Source organism: Lycium barbarum, chromosome 8, assembly GCF_019175385.1.
Source record: "Lycium barbarum isolate Lr01 chromosome 8, ASM1917538v2, whole genome shotgun sequence".
Taxonomy (NCBI): domain Eukaryota; kingdom Viridiplantae; phylum Streptophyta; class Magnoliopsida; order Solanales; family Solanaceae; genus Lycium; species Lycium barbarum.
The window spans coordinates 50,147,149-50,172,251 of NC_083344.1; positions in this window are offsets into that span (position 1 = coordinate 50,147,149).

Consider the following 25,103-nt stretch of genomic DNA (forward strand, 5'->3'; position numbering starts at 1 on the left):
GTGAGTTTGGCTCGATTGGTTGTTTCCGAGCGTCCGTTGGCCATGGAGGTTTAGACTTTGGCCAACAGTTTCATCCGTCTCGACATCTCGACCTCAAGCAGGATTTTTGCTTGCTTAGAGGTGAGATCATCGTTATTGGATCGAATCAAGGCTCATCAGTTTGAGAATTCTCAGTTGAGCAAGATTCGAGATAGGGTGTCGAGAGGTGAGGCCAAGTAGGTCGTGATTGATTCTGAGGGCATTCTGAGGATTAGAGGACGCGTATGCATTTCTCGTGTTAGTGACCTGATTCAGTTGATCTTATCTGAGGCCCATAGCTCTCGCTATTCTATTCATCCGGGAGTGGCTAAGATGTACTGTGACTTGAGACAACACTATTGGAGGCGCTGTATGAAGAGGGATATAGTTGATTTTATGGGTAAGTGTTGAAGTTGTCAACATGTAAAGTATGAGCACCAGTGACCTAGTTGGGTGTTTCAGAGGATGCTCATTCTCAAGTGGAAGTGGGATAGGATTACCATGGATTTTGTCACGGGTCTTCCAAACACCCTTGGCAAGTTTGATTCTATTTGGGTGATAGTGGATCGATTGACTAAGTCCGCTCACTTTATTCCGGTTCAGGTTTCTTATACCGCGGAGAAGTTAGCCAAGATGTATATTCGGGATATTGTGAGATTACATGGGATCCCTGTTTCAGTTGTATCTGATCGGGGTACTATCTTCACTTCCCTATTCTGGAGAGCATTTCATGATGGGTTGGGTACCCGATTGGACTTTAGTACAAATTTCCATCCCCAAACCGATAACCAGTCCGAGTGGACCATTCAAGTGCTCGAGGACATGTTGAGTGCATGTGTTATTGATTTGGTGGTCATTATGATCAGCACTTGCCTTTGGTGGAGTTTGTGTACAACAACAGTTATCATTCGAGTATTGGTATGGCGCCTTTTGAGTTCTTATATGGTAGGAGGTGTAGATCTCTGATTGGTTAGTTCGATGGGTTCGAGGCTCGACCTGGGAGCACGAATCTATTGAGAGAGTCCCTTGATAGAGTGAGTGTTATTCAGGCCAGACTCGTGGCGGCTCAGAGTCGGAAGAAGATGTATGTGGACGTGAAGGTTTCACCAATGAAGGGTGTTATGAGGTTTGGTAAGAGGGGCAAGTTGAGCCCTAGATACATTGGCCCGTTTGAGATCGTGGATTGTATAAGTGATGTAGCTTATGAGTTAGCATTGCCGCCAGGCTTGGCGGGAGTTCACCCAGTCTTTCATGTTTCGATGCTGAAGAAGTACCATGTCGATGGTACCTACATTGTCCGTTCGGATTCTATATTGCGTAATGAAAAATTGAATTATGAGGAGGAGCCTATCGCGATCTTGGATAGGCAGGTTCGAAAGTTGAGATCCAAGGATATTGCTTCTGTGAAAGTGCAATGGAAGCACCGTCCGGTGAAAGAGGCTACTTGGGAGACTGAGTCTGATATGCGTACCAGATATCCCCAATGGTTCACTGATTCATGTATTTTCCTACTTTCCTTCTTTTCTTTGCTCGAGGACGAGTAACGGTTCAATTGGTATCTGATGTAACGATCCGTTTGGTCGTTATAGTTCTTTTGGCACTTTCACCCACTCCCGAGCATTCATTAGCTTCCGTTTGACCCGAGGGAACCGTTGACATGCTTCCCGAGGTGTCTAGACTGAATTTGGGTAACTTTGGCGAAAATATAACCTTAAAAGTGAAAGTGGGTGACCCAAAGTTGACTTTTGGGCAAACGAAACTTCTTTGGAATTTCATCAATTTCGAGAGGTCTGTATAGTCGTTTAGAACTTGTGTGTGCGTTTGATTCGGTTCCCAATGCATTCAGATGCATTTTGGGACATTGGATGGGAAATGGGAATTAAGGCATCGGTGGTTGACTCAGTCAACGAGACTTCCATTTGGAATTTCGAGGCCAGAGGCGCGTTCGTAGCGCGTTTTTATATGGGACTAGGTATGTAGTATGTGAGCAGATGCCCTCAGGAGTTAGTCGAAAAATTAGATCGAAAAGAAAAACTTAGGCCAAGTTTTTGGTGTCTGGTGCCCGCTTTGGCGGCACCAGCACCACAGCAGCAGCATCGCTAGAGTGGTGGCCCTGCCGCTGAAGCGTTCAAGCCGTTTTGGCTTGACCGCTAAAGCGGTCGGGTAGCCGCGAGGGCGGTGCCGCTGGGGCGGTCCAGCTACCGCTATGGCGGTGATGGGCAGTGACTATGTATTTAATGAGTCTTAGACCCTCATGATTTCATATATTGATATTGGGGCTTGGGAAGGCTATTCTTGGACAAAAATTGAAGGAAATCTTGGAGCTAAAACCTTGTCTAATCCTTTACTTCTCTTAAATCACAATCATCTTAGACTTTCCCCTTCCTTTTCCAATCCTTTAGAAATGGAATTTGAAAGAGGGTTTTGGGAGATTTTTCTCTTAGAGTATACTTGATATATTGATGATGTTAATGTTAAAATGTGATGAATCTAAGCTTAGTAATCATATATCTTTCACTTTTAACATTAAATAACAGGGAAGAATGAACCTTCTGTGATTAAAACTTCTTCAGGTTAGAAACCAACAGTCAATAATTTCAATGATACAACTTGTTTGGCGTTGTGTAATTGCAGGGAAAAGTGAAACCAGCAAGACCTTGACCCGATTCCAAAAGTAACAGAGCCTCGGCTAGAAATCTAAACCCGAAACCTCAACGAACAACCTCGACAGCAATCAGATCTTTAAGAACGAGACAATGGTGGTTTGGAGATAAGTTTCATGGTTTCTATGGTGAAGTTTCTAGGTTTTAGTATAACTTTCCATTTATAGCTGTTATACCTAGCACATTCAAAGCATGAGCACGCCGCGTATTTCACCGTACTAATGGAGTATCGGAGATGTCCTGTGAAGTTTTGGAAGGTACAAGCCGTAGGAAGTACGTAACAATTAAGTAAAGGATGAATTACGACCTCGTAAGTCGTAACCGGGAAGGACAACCTCGGAACCAAAGCACATGACCATTATCAAGTATAATTAATGATAAATATCATGTATGGAGAGTTTTGGAAGATTTCGGGACCAGGCAAGTCAAAGAAAAATAAGTTTGTCGAAAATTTTAAAAATTTAGCCGAATTTTTGACAAAAATTTTGAGTCAAATTTAGAGAAATATATCTCTAGTATATCAGAAGTTTTGAGGTAAAACAAAACCCTAAATTGAAGTTCAGGAAGTTTAGTTTCCAATGAAACAAATCAAAACGACATCAGAGTAGGGAGTTATGGGCCTTTCAAGATAAGCCTCAAAGCTGCCAAATGGCTCCCCGCGGGCCCCACTTGGAAAGTCGGTGGAACCGACTCTCAAGGGCGATAAATACCCTATGATTCCACTTCTTTAATAATTTACACTTCTTGGGAGTTCTAGACACATCCATACACTTCTTTTAAACACTTATAACCCCTGAAATCAAGAATTCAACAAGATTACACCAAACTAGTCCATGAAAAGTGATTGTTCTTGTTGCTACTTAGTGTTGTGGTGAGTTTGGTCTTGACGAAAGTTGGTGTGGCTAATATTTTTCAAGTATAACGTATGTTCTTCATCCTCTCTCTTATGTTGAGTTGATTTGAAGGTTTAGCAAGTCTTAAAGTTAGAAATAGTTATGGAAGAAAGGTCATAAAGTGTTGCGTTGTAGTTGTTGAGTTTATGGACTGTTTTGAGCATGTTGTAGCCGTGTTGTTGGGCTAATTTCCATGTATATGGATGGTATCTAATGTTTTTGGTGTGTTGATGAGATTATGCTCCTTGATTGAGAAGGAAGGAAGTGTATATTATTATTATTTGTTGATAAACATTTTGTGGGATGTTTTATGGAATATTTTTGTATTGATGATGATAATGTTGGTCTTAGTGTTGTTGTTGTTGTGTTGGTTGTTAGTATTGTGATTTTGGGCTAGGGACATAAGCAGGGGAGATGCTGCCCAAATTTTGGCAAATTCTAAAGGGGTTTAATTTGAAGACTTAAGATAAGTATATGACGATAAACCTAACAGTAGTATGAATTCTATTGAATATAGATTTACGAGCTTAGAAGGATAAGCATTGAGTAGAAGGAGACCAAAAAGGTATGTTAAGGCTAGTCGCTTTCTTTCTAAAGGCATAATTCTTTCCTTATGAACCCATACACGTTTTCCATAACATTCTTATTCCCAAAAGTTGGAAGTTCATGATTCTTAGAGTTTCTTATGATGCTAAAGATAAGCATGTTCCGTGATGATAATGATGATGATGATTCTTTTTTTAGAGATTCCAAAGCTTATCGATTTGATGCTATTATGAGATTATTGAGTTTATTTCACGATATTCTTAATTTTATTTATTGTTGATGATCCCACCTTATGATAGTTGTTACTTCAAGGTGAGATATAGCAATGATGGTTGTTCCATAATATAATCGGAGGATACTGACCTTACATCACTCCAATAGAGTTGTGGCTTTTAATTAGGCTCTCATGCATGCTTTATATATATATATATGTAAGTATTTTCTTACACACCGTGCCTTAATGGCCGAGAAAGCCGTGCCTTAATGGCCGAGAAAGATACTACATATATATATATATATATATATATATATACATATGATGACATGTTATGGCGGCCAGGAGGGCATATAATGACTTTATTCACCGAGTCCCTCACTAGAGGGTCGGGTACGGTATATATGTATATAATATATGATATTGACATGCATGATTTATGTTCAAAGGCAAGTGTTTTGGTATTCTGGACATTGTACTTGTTTCCTGTACTCCTTATTTCAGTTATGATCCTTTTTATCATATTTCATGCTTTATATACTCAGAACATATTTCGTACTGACCCCCTTTCTTCGGGGGGGGCTGCGTTTCATGCCCGCAGGTACGGATAGTCGGTTTGGTGACCCTTCAGCATAGGACTTCTACTCAGCTGTCTTGGGGAGCTCCGTTGTTCCGGAGTTTAGACTTTTGCTGCAGATCATATGATATATATATATATATGTATGTTTATCCAGGGGTACGACGGGGCCCTGTCCCGTCATATTTCGCTATTCGTACTCTTAGAGGTCTATAGACATATGTGTGGGTTGTGTATGGGTTCTGTTCAGCTGTGTCTATATGATGTGCTGTGGTATGATGTTCGTCTATAGTGGCAGCCTTGTCGGTTAGCATATGATATTGATATGTGATGGCAGCCTTGTCGGCTTGCGTATTATTTCATGATATGATTAGTTGTGACTCCTCAGGAGAAAGTGATAGTGACGATGTTACGAACTTTTCAATTCCTTTACTAGTTTCCGTATTGTCGTAGTTTCAGTGTGACTATATCTGATAGGTACGAATACGGGTGTCCAGGTCGGGCACCAGTCGCGGCCTACGGGGTTGGGTCGTGACAATTTTCAACGCAGAATACTAAACCCTCCATTAAAGCTCTTGCTTCAGCCACTATGTTAGTAGTAATTCGCAGTTCCTTACACTCAGCATAAACCAGATCCCCATGACAATTCCTCACACAAAAAGCATAAGAACTAGGTCTAGGATTTCCTCTAGAAGACCCATCAGTATTGCACTTGTACCATCCATCAAAGGGGGGTCTCCAAAACACAATCTTAGTAACAAGAATTGGCTTATACACTTCTAAAAACATTATCAAATCAGGACATAGAAAGGGGATATTTTTAAGCCAAGGATACCTCGACTTTGTTATGTAATATAGGTTACAGTTAACCTCTTGTATTACTCTTTTAGAACTTATACTTCGTCCATGTTTGACGTGTTTCTTCTTTTCAACAATTGCCATGTAATCATGGCTGGTACAACCTGTAAAATTGGCTTAGATTTCTTTGCACAATCTATTTTCCACCAAGTCCTGATTACCTGCATGAGTTGTACTAAATTCATATGAATGCCAACTGCACTTTTGAACACCTGTCAGACATCTAAAGCAAATTTTCCTGTTAGGAATAGATGTTGAATGATTTCCTGCTAAGGACTAGAACAACAATAGAATCTTGATACTATAGGAATGTTCATCTTCATTCAGACATCTTCAGTAGGAATTCTACCCTTCCACAGTCTCCAGAGCAAAAACGAGATCTTAAAAGGTACTCCTTTTATCCATTAATGTATAAAATCAGAGTTTTCATGATCTCTGTGTCTCAGAATGTTCCAAGCACTATTAACTGTGAATTTCCCTGTACTTGTGGGCATCCACCATGGCCTATCCCAATTTCCATTTAACTGATCTATATATATATATCTGATTTAATATGTAGAACAATATCGGTGGCGAATGATTGGTGCAGTAATTGTTCCTTCCAAACCCCTCCTTCAATAAGATCAGAGACATCACTCAATCCTTCATTGATTGGGTAATCAGTAGCTACCACATAATGTAAATCCCCCAGTTTTGTCCAAGTCTCATACCACACATTTGAGGTTCCTCCTTTAATTTCCCACCAAATTTCATGCTCAATTGCATCCCTTGCCTCCAATATCTTTTTCCAAACTTGGGTACCTCCTTTCCATTGTACCAGAGTTGGAATATTTTTCTTGCAGTAGTTATTCCATTTATAGTTTGCCCACAAAGTTGAGGAAGTTTTGAATCTGCACCACAGCTTAGCAAATAAAGCATTAGAAACATCAAAAAGAGATTTGAAACCCAGAGCCCCCTCCATAGTAGGCAGACACACATCCAACCAGGCTACCCAGTGCCTACTTCTCCCTTCTTCCTTATTACTCCAAAAGAATTTTGCAAAAATCTTATGGATTTCATTGATAACACATTTTGGTTGTGCCAAAACTGAGAGAAGATGAATAGGCATGCTTTGAAGCACACTTTTAATTAAGACAACCTTTCCTCCAAAAGAAAGTAGTTTTCCTTTCCATGAATGCAATCTTCCTTTCACCTTCTTGATAAGTTCTGAATAGTAGGCCTTCTTATTTCTAGAATGAAATATAGGACACCCCAAATATATGAAAGAAAATTGACCTTTAGAAAAAATAGTAATCCCCTCTACTCTCTGCACCAAATCAGTACCCACCTTTGAATTCTTATAAAAAGAGCATTTATCTTTATTAATCAGCTGCCTATAAACCTGTTCATACTTCATCAGGACATTCATGATGCATCTTAAAGAATATGTATCAGCAGAGGCAAAAATAATAGTATCATCAGCATAAGCAAGATGGCTCATAGGATAAGACCACTTTGGCATTCCATATCCAACAAATCTATCATCATCAAATAGAGAATTCAAAGCTCTTGACATTACTAAGGCTGATAATAGAAAAAAGGCAGGTGATAAAGGGTCACCTTGTTTCACCCCTCTTGATGACTGAAAGAAACCTGTAGGTTGCCTATTCAATAGCACAGAGTACTAATTATTAGCAATCAACCCCCTTATCAGATTAATAAAGTGTTCTGCAAACCCCATTTTCCTTAGAACATGCATTAGGTATTTCCCAGAAACTCTGTCATAAGCCTTGGCCATATCTAATTTAATAACAACATTGGTTGGTTTCCCCCTTAATCTGATATTTAAATCAACCTCTTGAGTGAGGACTTTGTTTTAAAAAATACTTCTACTCTTTACAAACCCTGATTGATTAGAGGAAATCAAAGAAGGAATAATACTCTCCATTCTGTTATAAATAACTCTAGAAATCACCTTGTTAATGAAATTAGACAATCTGATAGGTCTAAGGTCAGAAATATTCTGCACTGGTTGTCTCTTAGGAACTAGAACAAGAATGGTATGAGTGATAGATTTAGGTAATTCAGCCCATCAAAGAAAGATAGTACAATAGCATGAACATCATTACCCACTATCTCCCAGCAATTTTGATAGAATCTGCTTGTAAAACCATCAGGACCACTAGTGCTCTCTCCCCCCAAAGCTAAAACTGCCCTTTTAACCTCTTCCTTATCTGAATAAGAACATAAAGACATATTTTTCTCATGATTCACCATCTTAGGGATATCATTAAGAAGCTCAAACCCTACATTATCTCCCTCTTGAGTAAACTAATTTTTAAAGAAATTAATAGCTTCCTCAGATATATGCTCCAAGGATTCTATCCACACCCCATTACTGTCTTGTATTTTATTCACCTGTAATTTTTTCCTCTTCCCATTGACATGATTATGAAAGAAAGAAGTGCTTCTGTCTCCTTCAATGTACCAAGTAAAGCCTGCTTTTTGTCACCAATATTGTTCTTCAATACTCGAAAATTTCTTCAATTCTGCTTGAGCTTTTTGAAGAACAATTCTATTGATGATACTTGGTTCTTCTTCAAAAAACTACTCTTTCACCCTAACGACCTCTTCTTTGATGATGACCTATTTAAAGATGTCCCTATAAGTATCCCTGCTCCATGCTGATAAGGCCTTTTTAAGATTCTTTAGCTTTTGTTTGAAAGGCAAAAATGGAGTAGCTACAAATTATGTCTACCAATTCATGCTTACCACCTCTTTAAAAGACTCATGCTGGGTCCAAAAATTCAGAAACTTGAATGGCTTCACAAAGTTGAGAGCTTACTATCCACATGTCATCAATAGAAGTACATGATCAGACCCCGTTCTTGCAAGATTCCCTACCTCTATCATTTGAAATATTTCTTAAAAAGAGGTATTGACCAAGATTCTGTCCAGTCTTTTAAAAATGTAGTCCTCTGCAGCCCTTCCATTCCACCAAGTGTAAGGACTTCCTTTGTAACCCATATCAAATAAGTCAGAAGAATTAACACAAAAGGCAAAGTCTTCACATTCATCCAACGTAACAGGTAAACCACCCAATTTCTCCTCCTCTGAAAATATGATATGAAAATCACCCCCAAATAACAAAGGATTATTAAGTGAACTAGCTATATGATACATATCATCCCATAACTCTTGTCTCTCTTCCTCATCACATTTAGCATAGACAAAAGTTGTACTGATATCAGTGCCTATGTCATGATGAGTCAGCTTTAGAGTGATTTGCTGATCAGAGTCCATCACAACATCATATTGAATAGCATCATCTAGAAATACCCAAATCTTCCCATTCCTGTTAGCCAATGTAGTCTCCTTTCCAAGTCTTCTTTTATAACTCTACAAATGCCTTCAATTCTGAAAAGGCTCAATAAGAGCAATTATGCAAAATTTGTGTTGTCTTTGTAGATTAATGAGTCTCTAAAAAGCCAGTTGAATATTAAGAAACCTAATGTTCCATATAAGGGCCTTAATCATCATTTACCCTTTGTTGAAGAAACCTTCCATATTGAAGTCCTCTTAGTATGATTGATTTCCTGTGCTTTTTGTAGCCTTTGGAGAAATACCAGCATCTCTAGCTACCTTGTGAGTATTATTAGCTCTATCTGGATTTTCTTTGTCTTCCCCCAACTGCTGCATTTCCTCTGTTGCCTTCTAGATTTCTAAGTCTGACTTTCTGAGATACAATATCGTGTAATACTGCATTTGGATGTGGCACTATTACTTTAACTGCTAATTGATTTTCTTTTACTGTTCCAATTAATTGATTTGGCACCTCCACATGTTCCTTTTCTAAGCTTTGCTTCTCATTCTCTCCACCTGTGAATGTTTTCATCTGGGAATTGGAGGAAGACTCCACAACCATTCGATTTAAATCAATAACCATATTGATTTCTTCAGAGATTTCAAGTGCAACATCTTCTTGTTTGTCTTGCAGTCTGTTGTTGTTATTTGTTGGTATTGCCACCATTTAAACTTTTTTCTTAAACTCATCATTTATTTTGTGTGCACTAAGGCTGTTACCAGTATCCTCTTCATCTTTATCAGGGGGTTTTCTTTCAATTATGTACTCTTCTGTGTTAACTGCCCCTCGTTTTGCTTCCCTTTATCCACCTCATTTATTGAATTAGTAACAGAAGCATAGGATGACGTTTCCTGACTTTCATTACTTTGGAAAACATAATACTTGCCTTCTCCATCTAGAATTTTGCTAACATCTGATTCCCCCTTTGCTGTATGGTTAGAAGAAGTAAACTCTCCTGCTTCTTCTATATTATTATCCCCTTTATCAGCAACCTCCACTTCTGCAAAAATTGTCTTTATGGATTGCTTTTCACCACTATAAGATGCATCCCCTCCTTCTTTATTAATAACCTTCCCAAAACTGTTTTCCACCCATTGTTTAGAGTTAATAATCTATTCTTCCTCTCTTATTTGCTTATGATCTGAATCAACCTTTTGATTGCTAACAGATATAGCAACATCGACCTTGTTGCTAGAATGGCTGTTATTTTTCTACTCTAAAATGGGCACTGTAACACTGCTTTGAGTTTCAATAATCTCTTTTGTTTGTTCATTCACCCTTTGTACTCCAACAGTCTCAATTGGTAGGGATATTGCTTCTTTAATAACATTGATGTTGCCTCCACTTTTCCCTTATATTACAGCAACTATACCCTCAGCATTCTCATCAACCATCCCCTCTAACTTTCCTTGAATATCTTGTTGATCTTCCTTGTCAGCCACTAATTTATCACCTTGATCATTCTCTTTCAAAGCTACAAATTGATTCTAGTTTGCGTATTGTTGCTAGTATCCCGAGAGGTATTAATCACCCGGTTATCCTTAATAGGATTCCATTGACCAGGATTGCCTATCATCCTCCCCACTAGAGCGCATCCTAGCTGAGTTATGATATCCCCTTTGCGTACCTTTCTCATAATTTCTATATCTGTCTGCCCTCTTCCTTATGTCACGACCCAACTAGTGGGCCATGACGGGTACCCGGAGCAGACTACCGAGCACCACTCATCATGCTGTCTATCATATTCAGCCTGAACATACATCATTCTTAACATCAGACTCATCATGAAATAATCTCCAAATATCTCTCAAAACATGGGTGCATACATAGGCCGATAAGTCTACAAAATGATATACAAAGAGTCTCATAGCATTTATTACCCACACATAAGTATCTCCGAGCCTCTAACTCCATACTGAAGTCATAAGGATGGGACAGGACCCCGCCATGCCTCAAATATGTACACAATATAATATACCGATAGGTTGCACCTCTAGAGTAGTGGGGTTCTCCTGTACAACTGTTGAGTAAGCTCTTAAGCATCTACACCGTCTCCCTGTCTACCTGTGGGCATGAACACAGTGTCCATAAAGAAAAGGACGTCAGTACCAACAATGTACTGAGTATGTAAGCCATATATGGTAACATAATAAGGAAATATAGAAAGCATACGATGAAAAAATAACTGTAACTGCTTGCCTCTTGAAGCGGAATCATGGATGCTCACTTTTTCCTTTAAAACCAGACCGTAACACATATATACAGATATAAGTAAGCTATCTGAGTCATATGTCATCACTAGCCCACGTCCGGGATTGTCATCTCACGCCGTCCACTAGTGGTACTGCCAGTGCCATATAGATACGGTGTTATTATCATTATCTGTAAGCCAGCCACTACACGCAGCGTAGTGTGCTTCCCGGCCACATAGGCGCGGTGTAATCATATATAAAAATAAGCATACATGTGAGCCCAATCAAAGCTACAATCATATCGGAGTGACGTAAGGTCGGAACCTCCGATTATGTTATGGCACTATCATCATCGCTACGCCTCGCCTTGAAAGAACTAATATCATGAGGTGAGGTAACAACAAGGAATAACATCAATGAAATCATAAACATAGGATTATCAAGCTCGTAAAACATCATTATCATCATCACTATCATAGAACATATCTCATAAGAAGCTCTTAAGAATCTTTAACTCTCATCTTTTCGAATGTAAGAAGGTCATGGGAGTATAGAAAGAACTCATAATATAGAAGTCATGCCTTTGAAAGAAGGGGACTAGCCTTACATACCTTTATGTCTTCTTAATGACTAAGAGTTCTTTTTCTAAGCTCGCGATTCTACATTCAAGAGAATCCGTACAAAATTAGCTCATTGAGAACATGCTTAAACTTAGACTAAAGTGACTAAAAGGCTAACGAAAATTGGGCAGCATTTCCTTAGTTTCTACAACTTTCTCCATATAATCAACAACTCCCAAATATCATTAACAACACCCAAGACATGATAATCAATAAACTTCCTTAAGTTAAACATTATTCAATTCTGACAATGCCCTTCCAATGTAACCCACAACCATAACCATGACATAATACCATGTTCATTCTCATATAATACTCCTTTAACAATAGTTCAAGTCAAGTTAATGTTCAAGAATACCACTATTTTCATATTTGAACTTCATACGCTACTTTTTTTCATAATTCAAGTCTTTCAACTACTCAATATTCATAGTAACGTGAATTAAATGTGAAACTCACCTTTGATCACGTATGAAGGGTCTTTTGATGAACATACTCCACTTGGAGAAAAGCTCAACTTCAATTCCAAAGGAATTTCTCGCTTCCATTAACCCTAATGAGTACCCATACACTTAATTTCCCTTGATTATTACAGATTAATCCTTGCTTTCTCTTGGATAAGTACAAACATGATATGGAGAATATTCTAGAGTCTTCAAGACCTGTAGAGAAGGTGAAATTTGAAAATTATGAACAAGGGCCGTCTATTTATAGTTGGGACTGGAATATTCTAGAGTGTCGGTTCGACGAGTGGGTCGACGATCCGTTGTCGTGTCGACGGTCCGTCGACTTGCTCCGTCGACTTGTGCCTGCAGATCACCTACTATAGAAAAATAGTGACGGTGCACAGTGACGATCCGTCGATAGTGACTGATGTCTGCAGAATTTCCAGAATCCATTCCGATTGCGTCGATTTGATTAGTTCATCTTCTGTTATATCCCGTATTTTGCGCATTCGGATATTTTGAGACAATTGCGGGAAGTTAAAGACAAGGCCATATTTTGATCTTGTTTAATACACAAGTTGTCTATGAAAATTTTGATGTGGAAATATTAAGAAAGGCTAGGGGTAAAAAGGGAATTTCGCAAGATGACCCATAAAAATACGGAGGAAGGCTAAGGGAAAATTTGGAATTTGGAAAAATAAATTTTCATAAATTACAAAAAAAAAAAGATTGGGCTTGAGAAAATAGGCCATATGGCCGGCCACATGAAGTGGGCTTTGGCCCACATGGGATCCCAACTTTAATACATAAAAAGATGAGGACTTGAGCATATTATTCATTCTTCACAAAATAGAACTCTCAAGAACTTTGAAGAAGACCAACAAAGTGAAGGCCATTCAGCCAAGGAGGGAAAAATTGAGGCTTTCAATCTTGATCCACAAAAATAATTTCTTCTAGTATTCCTACTAATTCAAGGGTCCTCTTCAACGTGACATAATTGTTAAAGCAAGAAGACCTCTCTTTGTTGCAAGTTTATAATCATAGCTAAGTGAGAAGTCAAGGAGAAAAGGTAAGAGTCAATCTTCTTTTATATGTTATGATGGTTGTGTATGTTGTAGTGTGTAGAAATGAGTGAGATTCATGAAAATATGGACTATGTGGTGTGGCCGTGTGATTGTGGTATAGTATGGAAGAGAATGAATCAATTTTTCTTAAGTATTTTGGTTATTGTTGTAATGGAATCTATGATAGAAATGAAAGTTTAAAAATTCTAGTTGAAGTTGTAAGTGTTGGAGAGTTGTTTTAGAAGCTAATGTGATTTTAATGACATTTTTGTATTTATGGAAGGTAATGTTGTTAATGTGTGAAATTGTTAGTATAATTCATGAATTTGAAAGGAAGAAATGTATTGTTGTTGTTCTTGTTGAATTTGAAAGGTTTCGGATGGTACGTTGGTTTGGCCGTTTGAAATGTAGGGCGGATTGTTGAAGTGTTCTCGAATATTGTTTGAATGGCTTCGGATTAGTACTTGAATGTGTGAGCAAATATGAAGTGAATATAAGTGAAACGCCGTTGAAGTTTGTAGAAAGAAGTTGCTAATGTTAGTATGCGTTTTGAATCGATTGTGGATATTGTTAGAATAATTGTTGGTATCGTTGTTGATATTTTGGCCGAGTTAAATTCTCGGATTTGTGGTTGTATTTTTGGCCGAATTGAATTCTCAGGGATGTTGTACTTACAGGGGAGATGCTGCCGAAATTTCTGTAGATAAAGTGTTGGTTTAGAATTGGACTCTTAAGTGTTATGGCTAATGTTTGGTATGTATGAATATTGTTGTAGATTTTACGAAGCCAAAGGCTTAAGTTCGGAGTAGCGTAGAAAGCGAGAAAGGTATGTAAGGCTTACCTTTCTTTCTTTTGGCATGATCTTTATGGAACGAACAAATGACGTATATGTATGATTGCAAAGAAATTCGTATCCTTAGAGCCACTAGGATGGCTAATATCCTTGATTTCCATAAGTTGTTTCATATAATTTTGATGCGTATCTATGTCATCCGAAGATCTACTTGATATGTTTCCGATTGGCATTTAAGAGATAAGTGATATGGCTAATGTCTTTGTTTTCAAATGATAGCACGTCTGACTATTCCGTTAAGTCCTTGATACATTTTGATATGTACATATGATTCCAAAAGCTATATTTGATTTGATCCATACGATATCTGAAAGGTACTTGAGATGATTATTGCTTCTATTGTCCAAAAATGGCTTCTGAAATGGTCGTAGAAGGTTCTGTACTTCAAACGCTCATAACTTTCTCATACCAAGTCAGATTGACTCGAAACTTGTTTCGGAGCCTTCGGGTGTCAGAAAGTATACGTTCCACGGCATTATATTGATACATGACTTTCATTTTTGATTTATGCTGATGACATACATGATTTCCGTTTTAAAAAGGCAAGTGCTTTGATGTTTTTAAAGATCTTGCTTGATTCTGGTACATCTCTGTTTAAGTTACGATCCTCAAGTGTAAATTTGCGCACCTATCTATCGAGTCTTGATTTATATGCATATAGTTTCTCACGACTTTGTTCGTGCAAGCCTCAATATGTCTATTCTCCGAGTCCTGGGCCGGGTATGTTATCGTGCGCACTCCTCTGCATTGTTCACCGAGTCCCTCATTAGAGGGCCGGGTACGGTATATGCATATGATGACGTGATGAGATGATGATATGTTATGATGGCCAGGAGGGCATATGATGAATTGATTCACCGAGTCCCTCACTAGAGGGCCGGCTACGGTATGTATATATGTATACGCATGATGATATGATGGCATACTGATATGACTTCATTTACCGAGTCCCTCACTAGAGGGCCGGGTACGGTATAGATATATGATATATGATATTGGCATGCATGGCTCTATTCACCGAGTCCCTCACTAGAGGGCCGGGTATGGTATATGCATACATGTATTCATGATGGCATAATGACATGATTTCATTCACCGAGTCCCATAATGGGCCGGGTACGATATGTGATATGAAAAGGTTTGATTCTGTTCCGTACTACACAGGTACAGTGGTTTCTTTATTATGATACTTGACTCCCGGAATCTCTATTTCAGTTATGATCTTTCCAGTTGTATTTCATGCCTTACATACTCAGTACATATTCCGTACTGACCCCCTCTTTTTCGGGGGCTGCGTTTCATGCCCGCGTGAGTGACCCGACAGCTTAGGCTATCTGTTCTGCTGCTTTGGAGTGCTCCCTTGTTCTGGAGCCCATATTTTTGGTACAGACTCTTCCGTTATATATATGTATGTGTATATTTAGGGGTACGACGGGGCCCTGTCCCGTCATATGATTCTGTTGTGTTTGTTAGAGGCCTGTAGACATATATGTGGGTCATGGGTCGTGATTGTTCGGTTATGTTTGTGATTTGCTTCTAAGCGGTCCTATTTGCTATGACAGCCTTAACGACTTTTATGTACATATACTTATGTATACGCTTTGGACGATATGTTCTACGACAGCCTTTGTGGCTCATGTATGATGTGTTGATATATGCGACCGCTTAAGATAACATCTGCCCTTAATACCTGTAATAATTAATATATGTTGGATATGGATAAGTCGTTGATTTGTCGATTTGGCAAGTAAGTGTGTATGGGTGTCCAACTCGGGCACTGGTCACGGCCCACGGGGTTGGGTCGTGACAAAAGTGGTATCAAAGCGGTTTTTCCTCGAAATGTTTACAGGCCGTGTCTAGTAGAGTCTTGTTTATCGGTGTGTGGTGCACCACATCTATAAACAGGAGGCTACAAGACATTTAGGATGTTACTTTTTCTTCGCTCTTAGATCGTGCGATAGAGCTGTGTTTACTAGGATGGTTCCCTTCCAACAAATTGCTGTGTCTACAGCGAGGCTCCAAAAAGAGCGATAGCGTTGGTATTTTGGGAAATCGTTTTTGATCCTCTTCCTGCAGGTGATTGTAGATTGACAAAAGATGAAGAGGACAACTTCAGATAGTGGGGGTGCTAAGAAAGTCCCTAGGATATCGCTAGGACCGAGTAAGAGGAGCCTCAACTATTCGATTGAGACTGATCCTTCGGAGGACCCAGCAACAATTCCTCCAGAGTTTTTGACCCCCAGAGCAGAGGATCCCACGGAGGGCAGTTATGATACAGATCCCTCGGAGGATCCGGCGACGATTCCTCCAGAGTTTCTTACCCCTAGGGAGGAGGATAGTTATGATACAGACCCATCAGAGTATTCTTCTGGGACACCTGAGGAGGAGATTTCTGGGGCCATGCCAACTGCTCCTGTGGTGGAGCACTGTGTTAGGCAGGCCTCCCCGGTGAGTGTTACGGACTACTCTAGTCCTTTGTCCTGGCTGTCAGTAAACCCGGAATTGCCTGGTTATCTGTACTCCTCCGATTCAGATGCGAGCAATGACGGGAGTCAGACGAGCGGATGGCAGACAGACGATGATGAGGAGCACACTTCACATGGCAGCTCCCCAGATCAGACCCGAGACCGATCGGCCACAGGTATATGAGTTCTCTTTGGAATTTTCTATGTATGTGTAACTTCTGCAGAGTACTATTTAATGACGGCAAACAGAAATTTAAAAAGGGCCGATGACCCAATGGTTATAAGTAACGGCGACTGAGATGTCTCCGCCACCAGTGTGAATCTCGAAACCCCGGATGAAAGGTAATCATTTGTACAGATGGAAGTGAATATTGAGGATTCAAAAAGGCAACATGGTAATTGTATGGTCAGAAAAGTGAAAGGATCCTCTCTAGATCAGAGTGGGGCCCGCTACGAGAACATTTTGAAAGTTGTTAAGACCCCGAATTGCCTTAGATTACGTGATAAAAGGTCGTACGGGAAAGTGGATATAATTATACCAGCATTAACGCATCGAGATATATTAAAGTTTCGAGGTTAAGCGTGCTAGGGCCAGAGCAATTTTGGGATGGGTGACCCCCTGGGAAGTGTACTAACATTTCCACAGATGTAGATATAAGAGACAAATGGTAAATTGGGGTAACCTGAAGGAAATTAGAATATGCGGAGTGGTTAGAAACCTTAAAGAGGTCGGGGTAGGCTAAGGCAGACTAGGCCGGTAAAGAACAAGAAAGCGCAACGCAACTTTGGAATCAAAGTAAGTTTGAATAGTGTTTGTGAAATGTTTTGTAAACAAAATGGAAATAAATGTATATGTATGCATATGACATCTCATCTACGACTGTATCAATCGATAGGTAAAACCTAGCAACCAGTGTTGCGACGTATAGAAGACACTAACTGAACGAAATTCAAGAGTCAAAGCTAAGGGTATGGTATAGATGTTATGAAATAAACTGATACTGATTTCACTACAAGTAAGATTGGAAAATTCTAATACAACGATATTTGGAAAAAGAAAGAGAGTGAGTAAATGGAAGGTAAGAAGGTCAAAATGTCGGGAAAAGTGACAAGTAAGAAATATAATTAAGCAAAGCCTCAAAATGAGCCGACAGGCAAAGCATGAAATTATTTGCGTAAAAATTTGAAGGACAGGTCTGTAAAAGAACAAGAATGTGATAGTATAGGACAAAAGAGAAACAAACTTGAGGGAGGTCAACGGTGAAAAATAGGACAAGCGTATGGGAGTACGAAGGAAACTTAAATAAGTTGGCGATAGCAAGCCTACTACTTGCCAAGAGAAGAACAAGGATAGTGAGTTGGTGTAATTGGTAAGAAAACCTACGACCTGGAACGAGGATTTATATGAAGACTGAGGAATTCGATTATCGAGAAAATAAAATGAAAGATAAGAAATAGGTATGAAGGAAAGGAAAACCTTGACCGAATCCTTTATTATAGAAGGATATAATTGCAAAAGGAAACTTCAATTGGAAGAAGGTCGCGGAAAGCGATGGTTACTTAAAGGGCATAGGCGTATATAGACCCTCTTAATAAAGGGGGGGGGGGGGGGGGGGAGAACACACTAAACCTAAATTGAAGTATGACCATTCAAGCCCCAGAAAAGGAGACTTATTAACTCGGGACCACAGTTCAGGGTATGTTGGCATATCGTAAAGGTTACGAAAGGACATAGAAATAAATTGACGATGAGTGTATTATGAGATAGGTATAGGGAGGAAATATGGAAGACACGTGGAGAGGATGTTTTATGTTGACACGAGCCACGGTAATCCTTGATCATGGTTTTAATTCCCCGTACTGAGCGGGAATTGCGTAATACCTAGATATGTAAATGTGTGTCCAAAAGGGTAATAAAGAGAGTAAGAAAAGTATACAAGCTAAATCCAAACGATGCCTCGGATAACGACTGATATAATGAAGAAACAACGGTTGGTAGCTGATAACCTCCCGAAGAAAGGAAGCGCGCTGCTTATATGAATAGAAGATGAAAGTGGCTACCGGGTACTAGAGAATAATCCATGGACTATTAATCATGCTGAACATGAGGGTATACGCTATGGAATTGTAAGAATAATTAACATGAAGCTATGCCCGATTTTTAATGATAAGGAGCCCACACCGGAGAGCTAACAAGGAATGACGAATGATGCAATGATCACCAATCTAAGGAAGTTACAGAAAAGTGTACTGGCATCGAGGAATGTGAGGAAAGGAAACGAGAAAAAGTTGCGATAAGAACCCAAGGATGTTGCGAGTTGAGAAATTAACTGAATCTGAATCATAAGTTGTCATGAGTATAGTCGGACTGCGAAGGACGAGGAATGGCAAAGCAATATCATGTATATAGGTTTTGGATACTGATATAACTAGCCTTGGGAAGGAACATAACCATTGTGCTCATTAGCGACAAAGTCGTGCTGGGATAAACACTTAGAATGCAAAATTAAGAGGGAAAGCCCAAAAAGGGATACCAAAACGATAAACACAAGAATATGTCATATATGAGCAGGGTAATTGCCCATTAGCAAGGTAACAAGGAACGAGAAAAGAAGAAATGAAGAGGAAGTATCCCTAATTGTTTTCTACGCCACAGGCAGTCTAAGCTTTTAAAGCGGATATGTTAAATGATCGTATGTAACAATTATAGAGGAGACCTCCCCGAAGTATTATAATGCACCATGAGGCCAGTTCAACATTTGAGGACGAATGTTCTAAAGGGGGGGAGGATGTTATATCCCGTATTTTGCTCATTCGGATATTTTGAGACAATTGCGGGAAGTTAAAGACAAGGCCATATTTTGATCTTGTTTAATACACAATTTAGAAGCATTATATGAAAATGTGCTAAAATGGGTATGAAGTTGCTAGCATAAGTTGAACACAAGGATGAATTTTGAAGGCTAAATCGAATGTGAATACTTAATTATGATATTGTGGATATTATTGTGGTTGTTTGGGAGTTGTTTTGAGATATAGTGGAAGTTGACAAAATAGGGGAAATGCTACCCAATTTTCATTGAAACATGAATTATTCTAGTTTAAAGTGAAGAGTGTCATTAAGGCTTAACCATGACATGAATCCTTCCAAATGTAGATTATTCAAGCTTCGACGGGGAACGTTAAATAGTTAAGGAGACAAAGAGGTATGTAAGGCTAACCTGTCACGACTCGACTCGGGACGCGACGAGCACCCGGTGCTAGCCCACCCGGGCACCCTCTTAGCTTACTCTTATGCTTACATCTAGGTGAGCCACATAATTATACATGCATTTCCATTCATTCGTCAACTAGTCCCATTTGGACAACAACACATTTATATCATCATAGGCATCTATGCCACATCAATGTACATGGGCCAACGTGGCTGACAAAATGATATACAAAACATAGGCCGACAAGGCCAAACACATCTACCCACACACACACATTTCTACGAGCCTCTAAGAGTATAACATATCACATTAGCGGGACAGGACCCCGCTATGCCCATAATTATATACACAAAATAATGAGTACCCAAAAGATATGGCTCCAAAGGAAATGGAGCTCTCTATGTAATCTCTGAATAGGCAGCTATGGATCAAGTCTGTCTCCTTGTGCACCTGCGGGCATGACGCAGCGTCCACAAACAAAAGGACGTCAGTACGAAGAATGTACTGAGTATGTAAAGCATGAGCAACATCAATAAATAAGCATCATGAACAACATATGAAATAGCATAGGAGGGGGAGACAATAATATCATCGTCATAGCACTTACCTGCCTTTCGTAGGACTTTACATTTTCCATACGTATTTGTACACCTACGTCATCATCCGTATTCAATAATAGTACTCGTACTGATAGCAGCCATGGAAGCTCAACTCCATTGAAGGACAAGGAAATGTTATGTCAAGATCAACGGGCTTCAATTAACAATTAAAAAAAATTGTCTTGTGATGGCAGAAGACCTCCAGCCCTATTCAGATTTTTTTCCTCAAGTCTTACACCTATTTGGAGGCCCAAATTAAAGTCCAAAGTGAGATGAAATGAGGCCCAAATCAGCCCCAAAAGAAGAAGTTTCCAGCAGCCCAAATTGGCCCAAATTAGTTTCTAGAATAAATAATTAATTGTTGTTTTAATCTATGTTGACTTGCATTGGTCCAAGTGTGGGTAGTCTTCTAGGTTGTTTTAATCTATGTTGACTACATTGGTCCTAGTGTGGGAAGTCTTCTATGTTTCTAGGGAAGATAATTCCCATTTATTTCTATTTGGACTAGTTCCTTCCTTTACAACTATATATAGGGGTGATTGTCATCCATTGTAAATCAGATTTTGAAGAATATATTATATTGAGAGTTCTTTTGAACCTTTGTGGCATTACTTTAGGATTTATCTTTCAACCTAACTAGTTCCTAGTTCAAGGTAGTAAGATAATTTCTTCCTTGATATCTTTGATTTCTTTTTGGTATTCTTTCGAAGGCGGTTAGTTCTAAATACTAATTGTTGTCTTAAGTTACTCACAAAGCGGTCAGGATCCTAATCTACTGTTTTTGATTAGTTATCTCAAGTAAAGGCGTTAGATTTTCTTCCTATAAATCTATACGTTGTTACTTGGATCTTGTCAAGACTTTAGAACTAACGTTCTTGGAAATTCGTGGATTGTTCCTTCGAATTTCCCATATCTTTTATTTTTTTAGTTTTTAGATTCTTTTCTATATTTGCTTCCGCACTTCTTATATTTTAATTATAAATTTGGGATCTCCCTAACCTCGTTATTATCACGTACCATACTTTTGCTCATATTCGTATACATGTCCTTATTCGTATTCTTATACATAGTCTTATCACATTCATATTCATATTATATACATAGTCATTTCATATACATAGCATTTACATAGCATACCCGACCTCATAGGATCGGTGTTTCATACATACATGGCCAACCAAGGCTCAAGGTTACTCATACCTAGCCCTACCAAGACTTCAGGGTTATCCGTACCATCTGCAGAGGTGTGCGCGCATTTCGTAATCGTATACATACTTTATACATATTCATATACATATATCCTACCCGGCGGTATAAGCTAGGGGTGTCATTATAGCCCTTCATAGGCACATGTAAGTATAATAGCCCGTAGGCACCTTTAGCATCATTATTATTATCATCGTCATCACTATCATCATCATTTTCACTACATCTATATCTTATGCTTACTCGTCATATGGGGTGCGTAGTACAATCGTAGCACATATCGAGGATCGTGAGCTTATGAGCTCGGAGTGTCAATCATTTGAATACAACATACTCATATAGAGGATTTAAGAGTTTGGCCAAGGAACCATGCCTTATGAAAGAAGGGTTAGCCTTACATACCTTTTCGTCGGACTATTCTACACTTTCACGCTTCCTTCCAATGCTAGCGTCTATACCTTTATTAATATCATAACAATGGCCATTAGTCATTCACATTATCCACATTATCTAGATTCCTTAATTTGCCTCTAATTCACCCATATTCATGGTCATAACATCCAACTTCGTTCATTCGTCTAAAGTGTCTAGTTCATGATCTTAGTACCATTTATAATACATTCATATCACAACACAACAACATTCATGATTCAATTCAAACTATTCCTCAAAATGTCACTATTCATCATTCATGACCTACTTGACCATATTTTCTACAATCCATGTATTTCAACTCTTCAATACTTTAAACATCATGTAAAAATCATGAATCTTACCTTAGAAGTTGTAGGAACAAGCTTTGGTTAATAATACTCCACTTTGAGCAAAACCCTAGTTTTTCTCCATTGGATTTCTTGACCTAGATGATCTTTGATGATGTTCTTACTCTTGATTCACCTTGTTTTATGTTGTTGATCCTCAAATATCCTTGAAAACCTGTATAATAAATGTAGAGAGAGGTTTTAGAGAGAAATGGTGTAATGTTGTAATGAAATAAAACAAGTGTTGGTCCCTTTATTTAATGACTTGCAAAATCTGTGCTGAGGTGAACAGTGGTCGTCCATCATGGTTTACGGCCCGTATTGCAGTTTACGGACCGTCCCTCGCGATCGTCTTTAACCATTTCCAGAACCAGAAGCTTTGGCTGCTTGCATGGTGATTTACGACCATGGTTTACGGGCCGTAAATCACTTTACGGTCCGTCCTCCAGGTCGTATTTTACCATTTCTCGGCTGGCAGAAAGTTGAAGCCTTGCATGGCAGTTTACGGACCTGCTAGTTTACGGACCGTATACCAGTTTACGGTCCGTCCTAGCACTTTACAACCACTGGGCAGTTGCAATTATGCAACTTCCCATATTTCTTAGACTTCTCATTTTAATCACCCACGTCCATGCACATGCATTGCTCACCTTATATCTCATCTTAATTTAGCCAACTTTCTCATCTCACATCGGATACCTTCAAAATCTCGCCTAAGGTCATCAAACGTCGTTTCTTGCTCATGGACATCATGCACTCATACTTATCACTAGTTCGTTCACTTACGTACCAACAGAAATTTTTTCCGAGGTGTAACATAGCCCTTCTTTCATTAAGGCATTGTTCCCTTGCTATCTGTATCCTTTCATGAGCTCCATAATATCTTCCAAATGACTCTATCTCTAAGGTTTCTAAAGCTTACGATTCTCGATACGTTCACGATTCCATTGCCTCTTTAATATAACAGTTGATCCCCTAAGGATGAATATAATGAAAATGATGATGTCAATGATGACGATGATACACATGAACTCCTATGTATACGAATTTAAGTATGTATGACTATTATGTAACACCGAGCCTATATGTCCAGGTATGGCACCTATCTCTTGCACACCACTGCAGTTGGGTACGGATAACACTGAGCCTTGGTAGGGCCAGGTATGTATGACATCGAGCCTTGTCATGGCCGGGTATGTGAAACCACCGAACTTTCATGTTCGGGTACGCTATGGATACGAATATGTATATGAATATGGATACGGATATGGGTATTTGTATATATATATATATATATATATATATATATATATATATATATATATATATATATATATATATATATATATATGTGTGTGTGTGTGTGTGTGTGTATGTATGTATGTATGTACACGAGCACGCACTACAAATGGAAGGTCCCTATGAAAGATAAGTAAGTAATTAAGATGGCCCTACTACTCCTTGATTCCCCCATCCAATGTCATTTCTTGTGTTGTCTTTTATGCTCATATTATGATATTGATTATGCTTTACATACTTAGTACATTATTCGTACTGACGTCCTTTTGTTTGTGGACGCTGCATCATGCCCGCAGGTGGACAGGGAGACAGGACTGATCCGTAGAGTTCTTACTCTGGGACTACATAGAGAAGCTCCACTTTATTCCGGAGCTACAGCTTTTGGTATTATTCTTTTGTGGACATACCCATGGGAAAGGCAGGGTCCTGTCCCGCCTATATGACGTGACATACTCTCCGTAGAGGCTCGTAGACAGTTGTATATGATTAGATGTCCTTAGCCTTGTCGGCTGATATTTTGTATATCATTTTGATAGCCTCGTCGGATTGTATATATGGATATAGGCATTGTTATTGATGATGATATGAATGTGTTGTTGCCCAACGAGATTAGAACTATTGATGCATATAAATTATGAGTAAGCCATGTGGCTCACCTAGATATGAATATGAGAGTACGATAAGAGGCACCCTGGTGGGTTAGCAGCGGGTGCCCGTCATGGCCCTCCGGTTAGGTCGTGACAAGTATGATTGATGAATAGAAATTTATGATTTAGTATGTGGCTCACCTAGACATAAATGTATGATAAGGGGTGCCCGGGTGGGGTAGCACCGGGTGCCCGTCGCGGCCCTCCGATTGGGTCGTGACAAGGAATACCCATCTCTATCAATGATATAGTAGACTGGCTTAGATGTCAAGATTATAAAGTCTGCATATAAACCTAAACTAATAAGCAGATGTCTATTTCAGAGAAAGCCAACTTTACATTCACCTTTTACTCCACATTGTGCAGGGATAATCTTGCGAAGTTGATCAATATCTGGCCAACCATAGGAGAATTTTCCAACTACAACATATTGCAGATCCTGTAATAATTCCATTCTAGTCACTTCATTCTCCGTCCATTTGACATATGCAATTCCATTAAGCATCGAGATCTGTTTCCGCTCTATCGGTTGAATTCTCAATTGTGGCTGCTATATATCATTATTTAAAATAGTCGGCTTCAAAAAACTAGCATATTGCACTTTCTTGTCATTGAGTATAACTC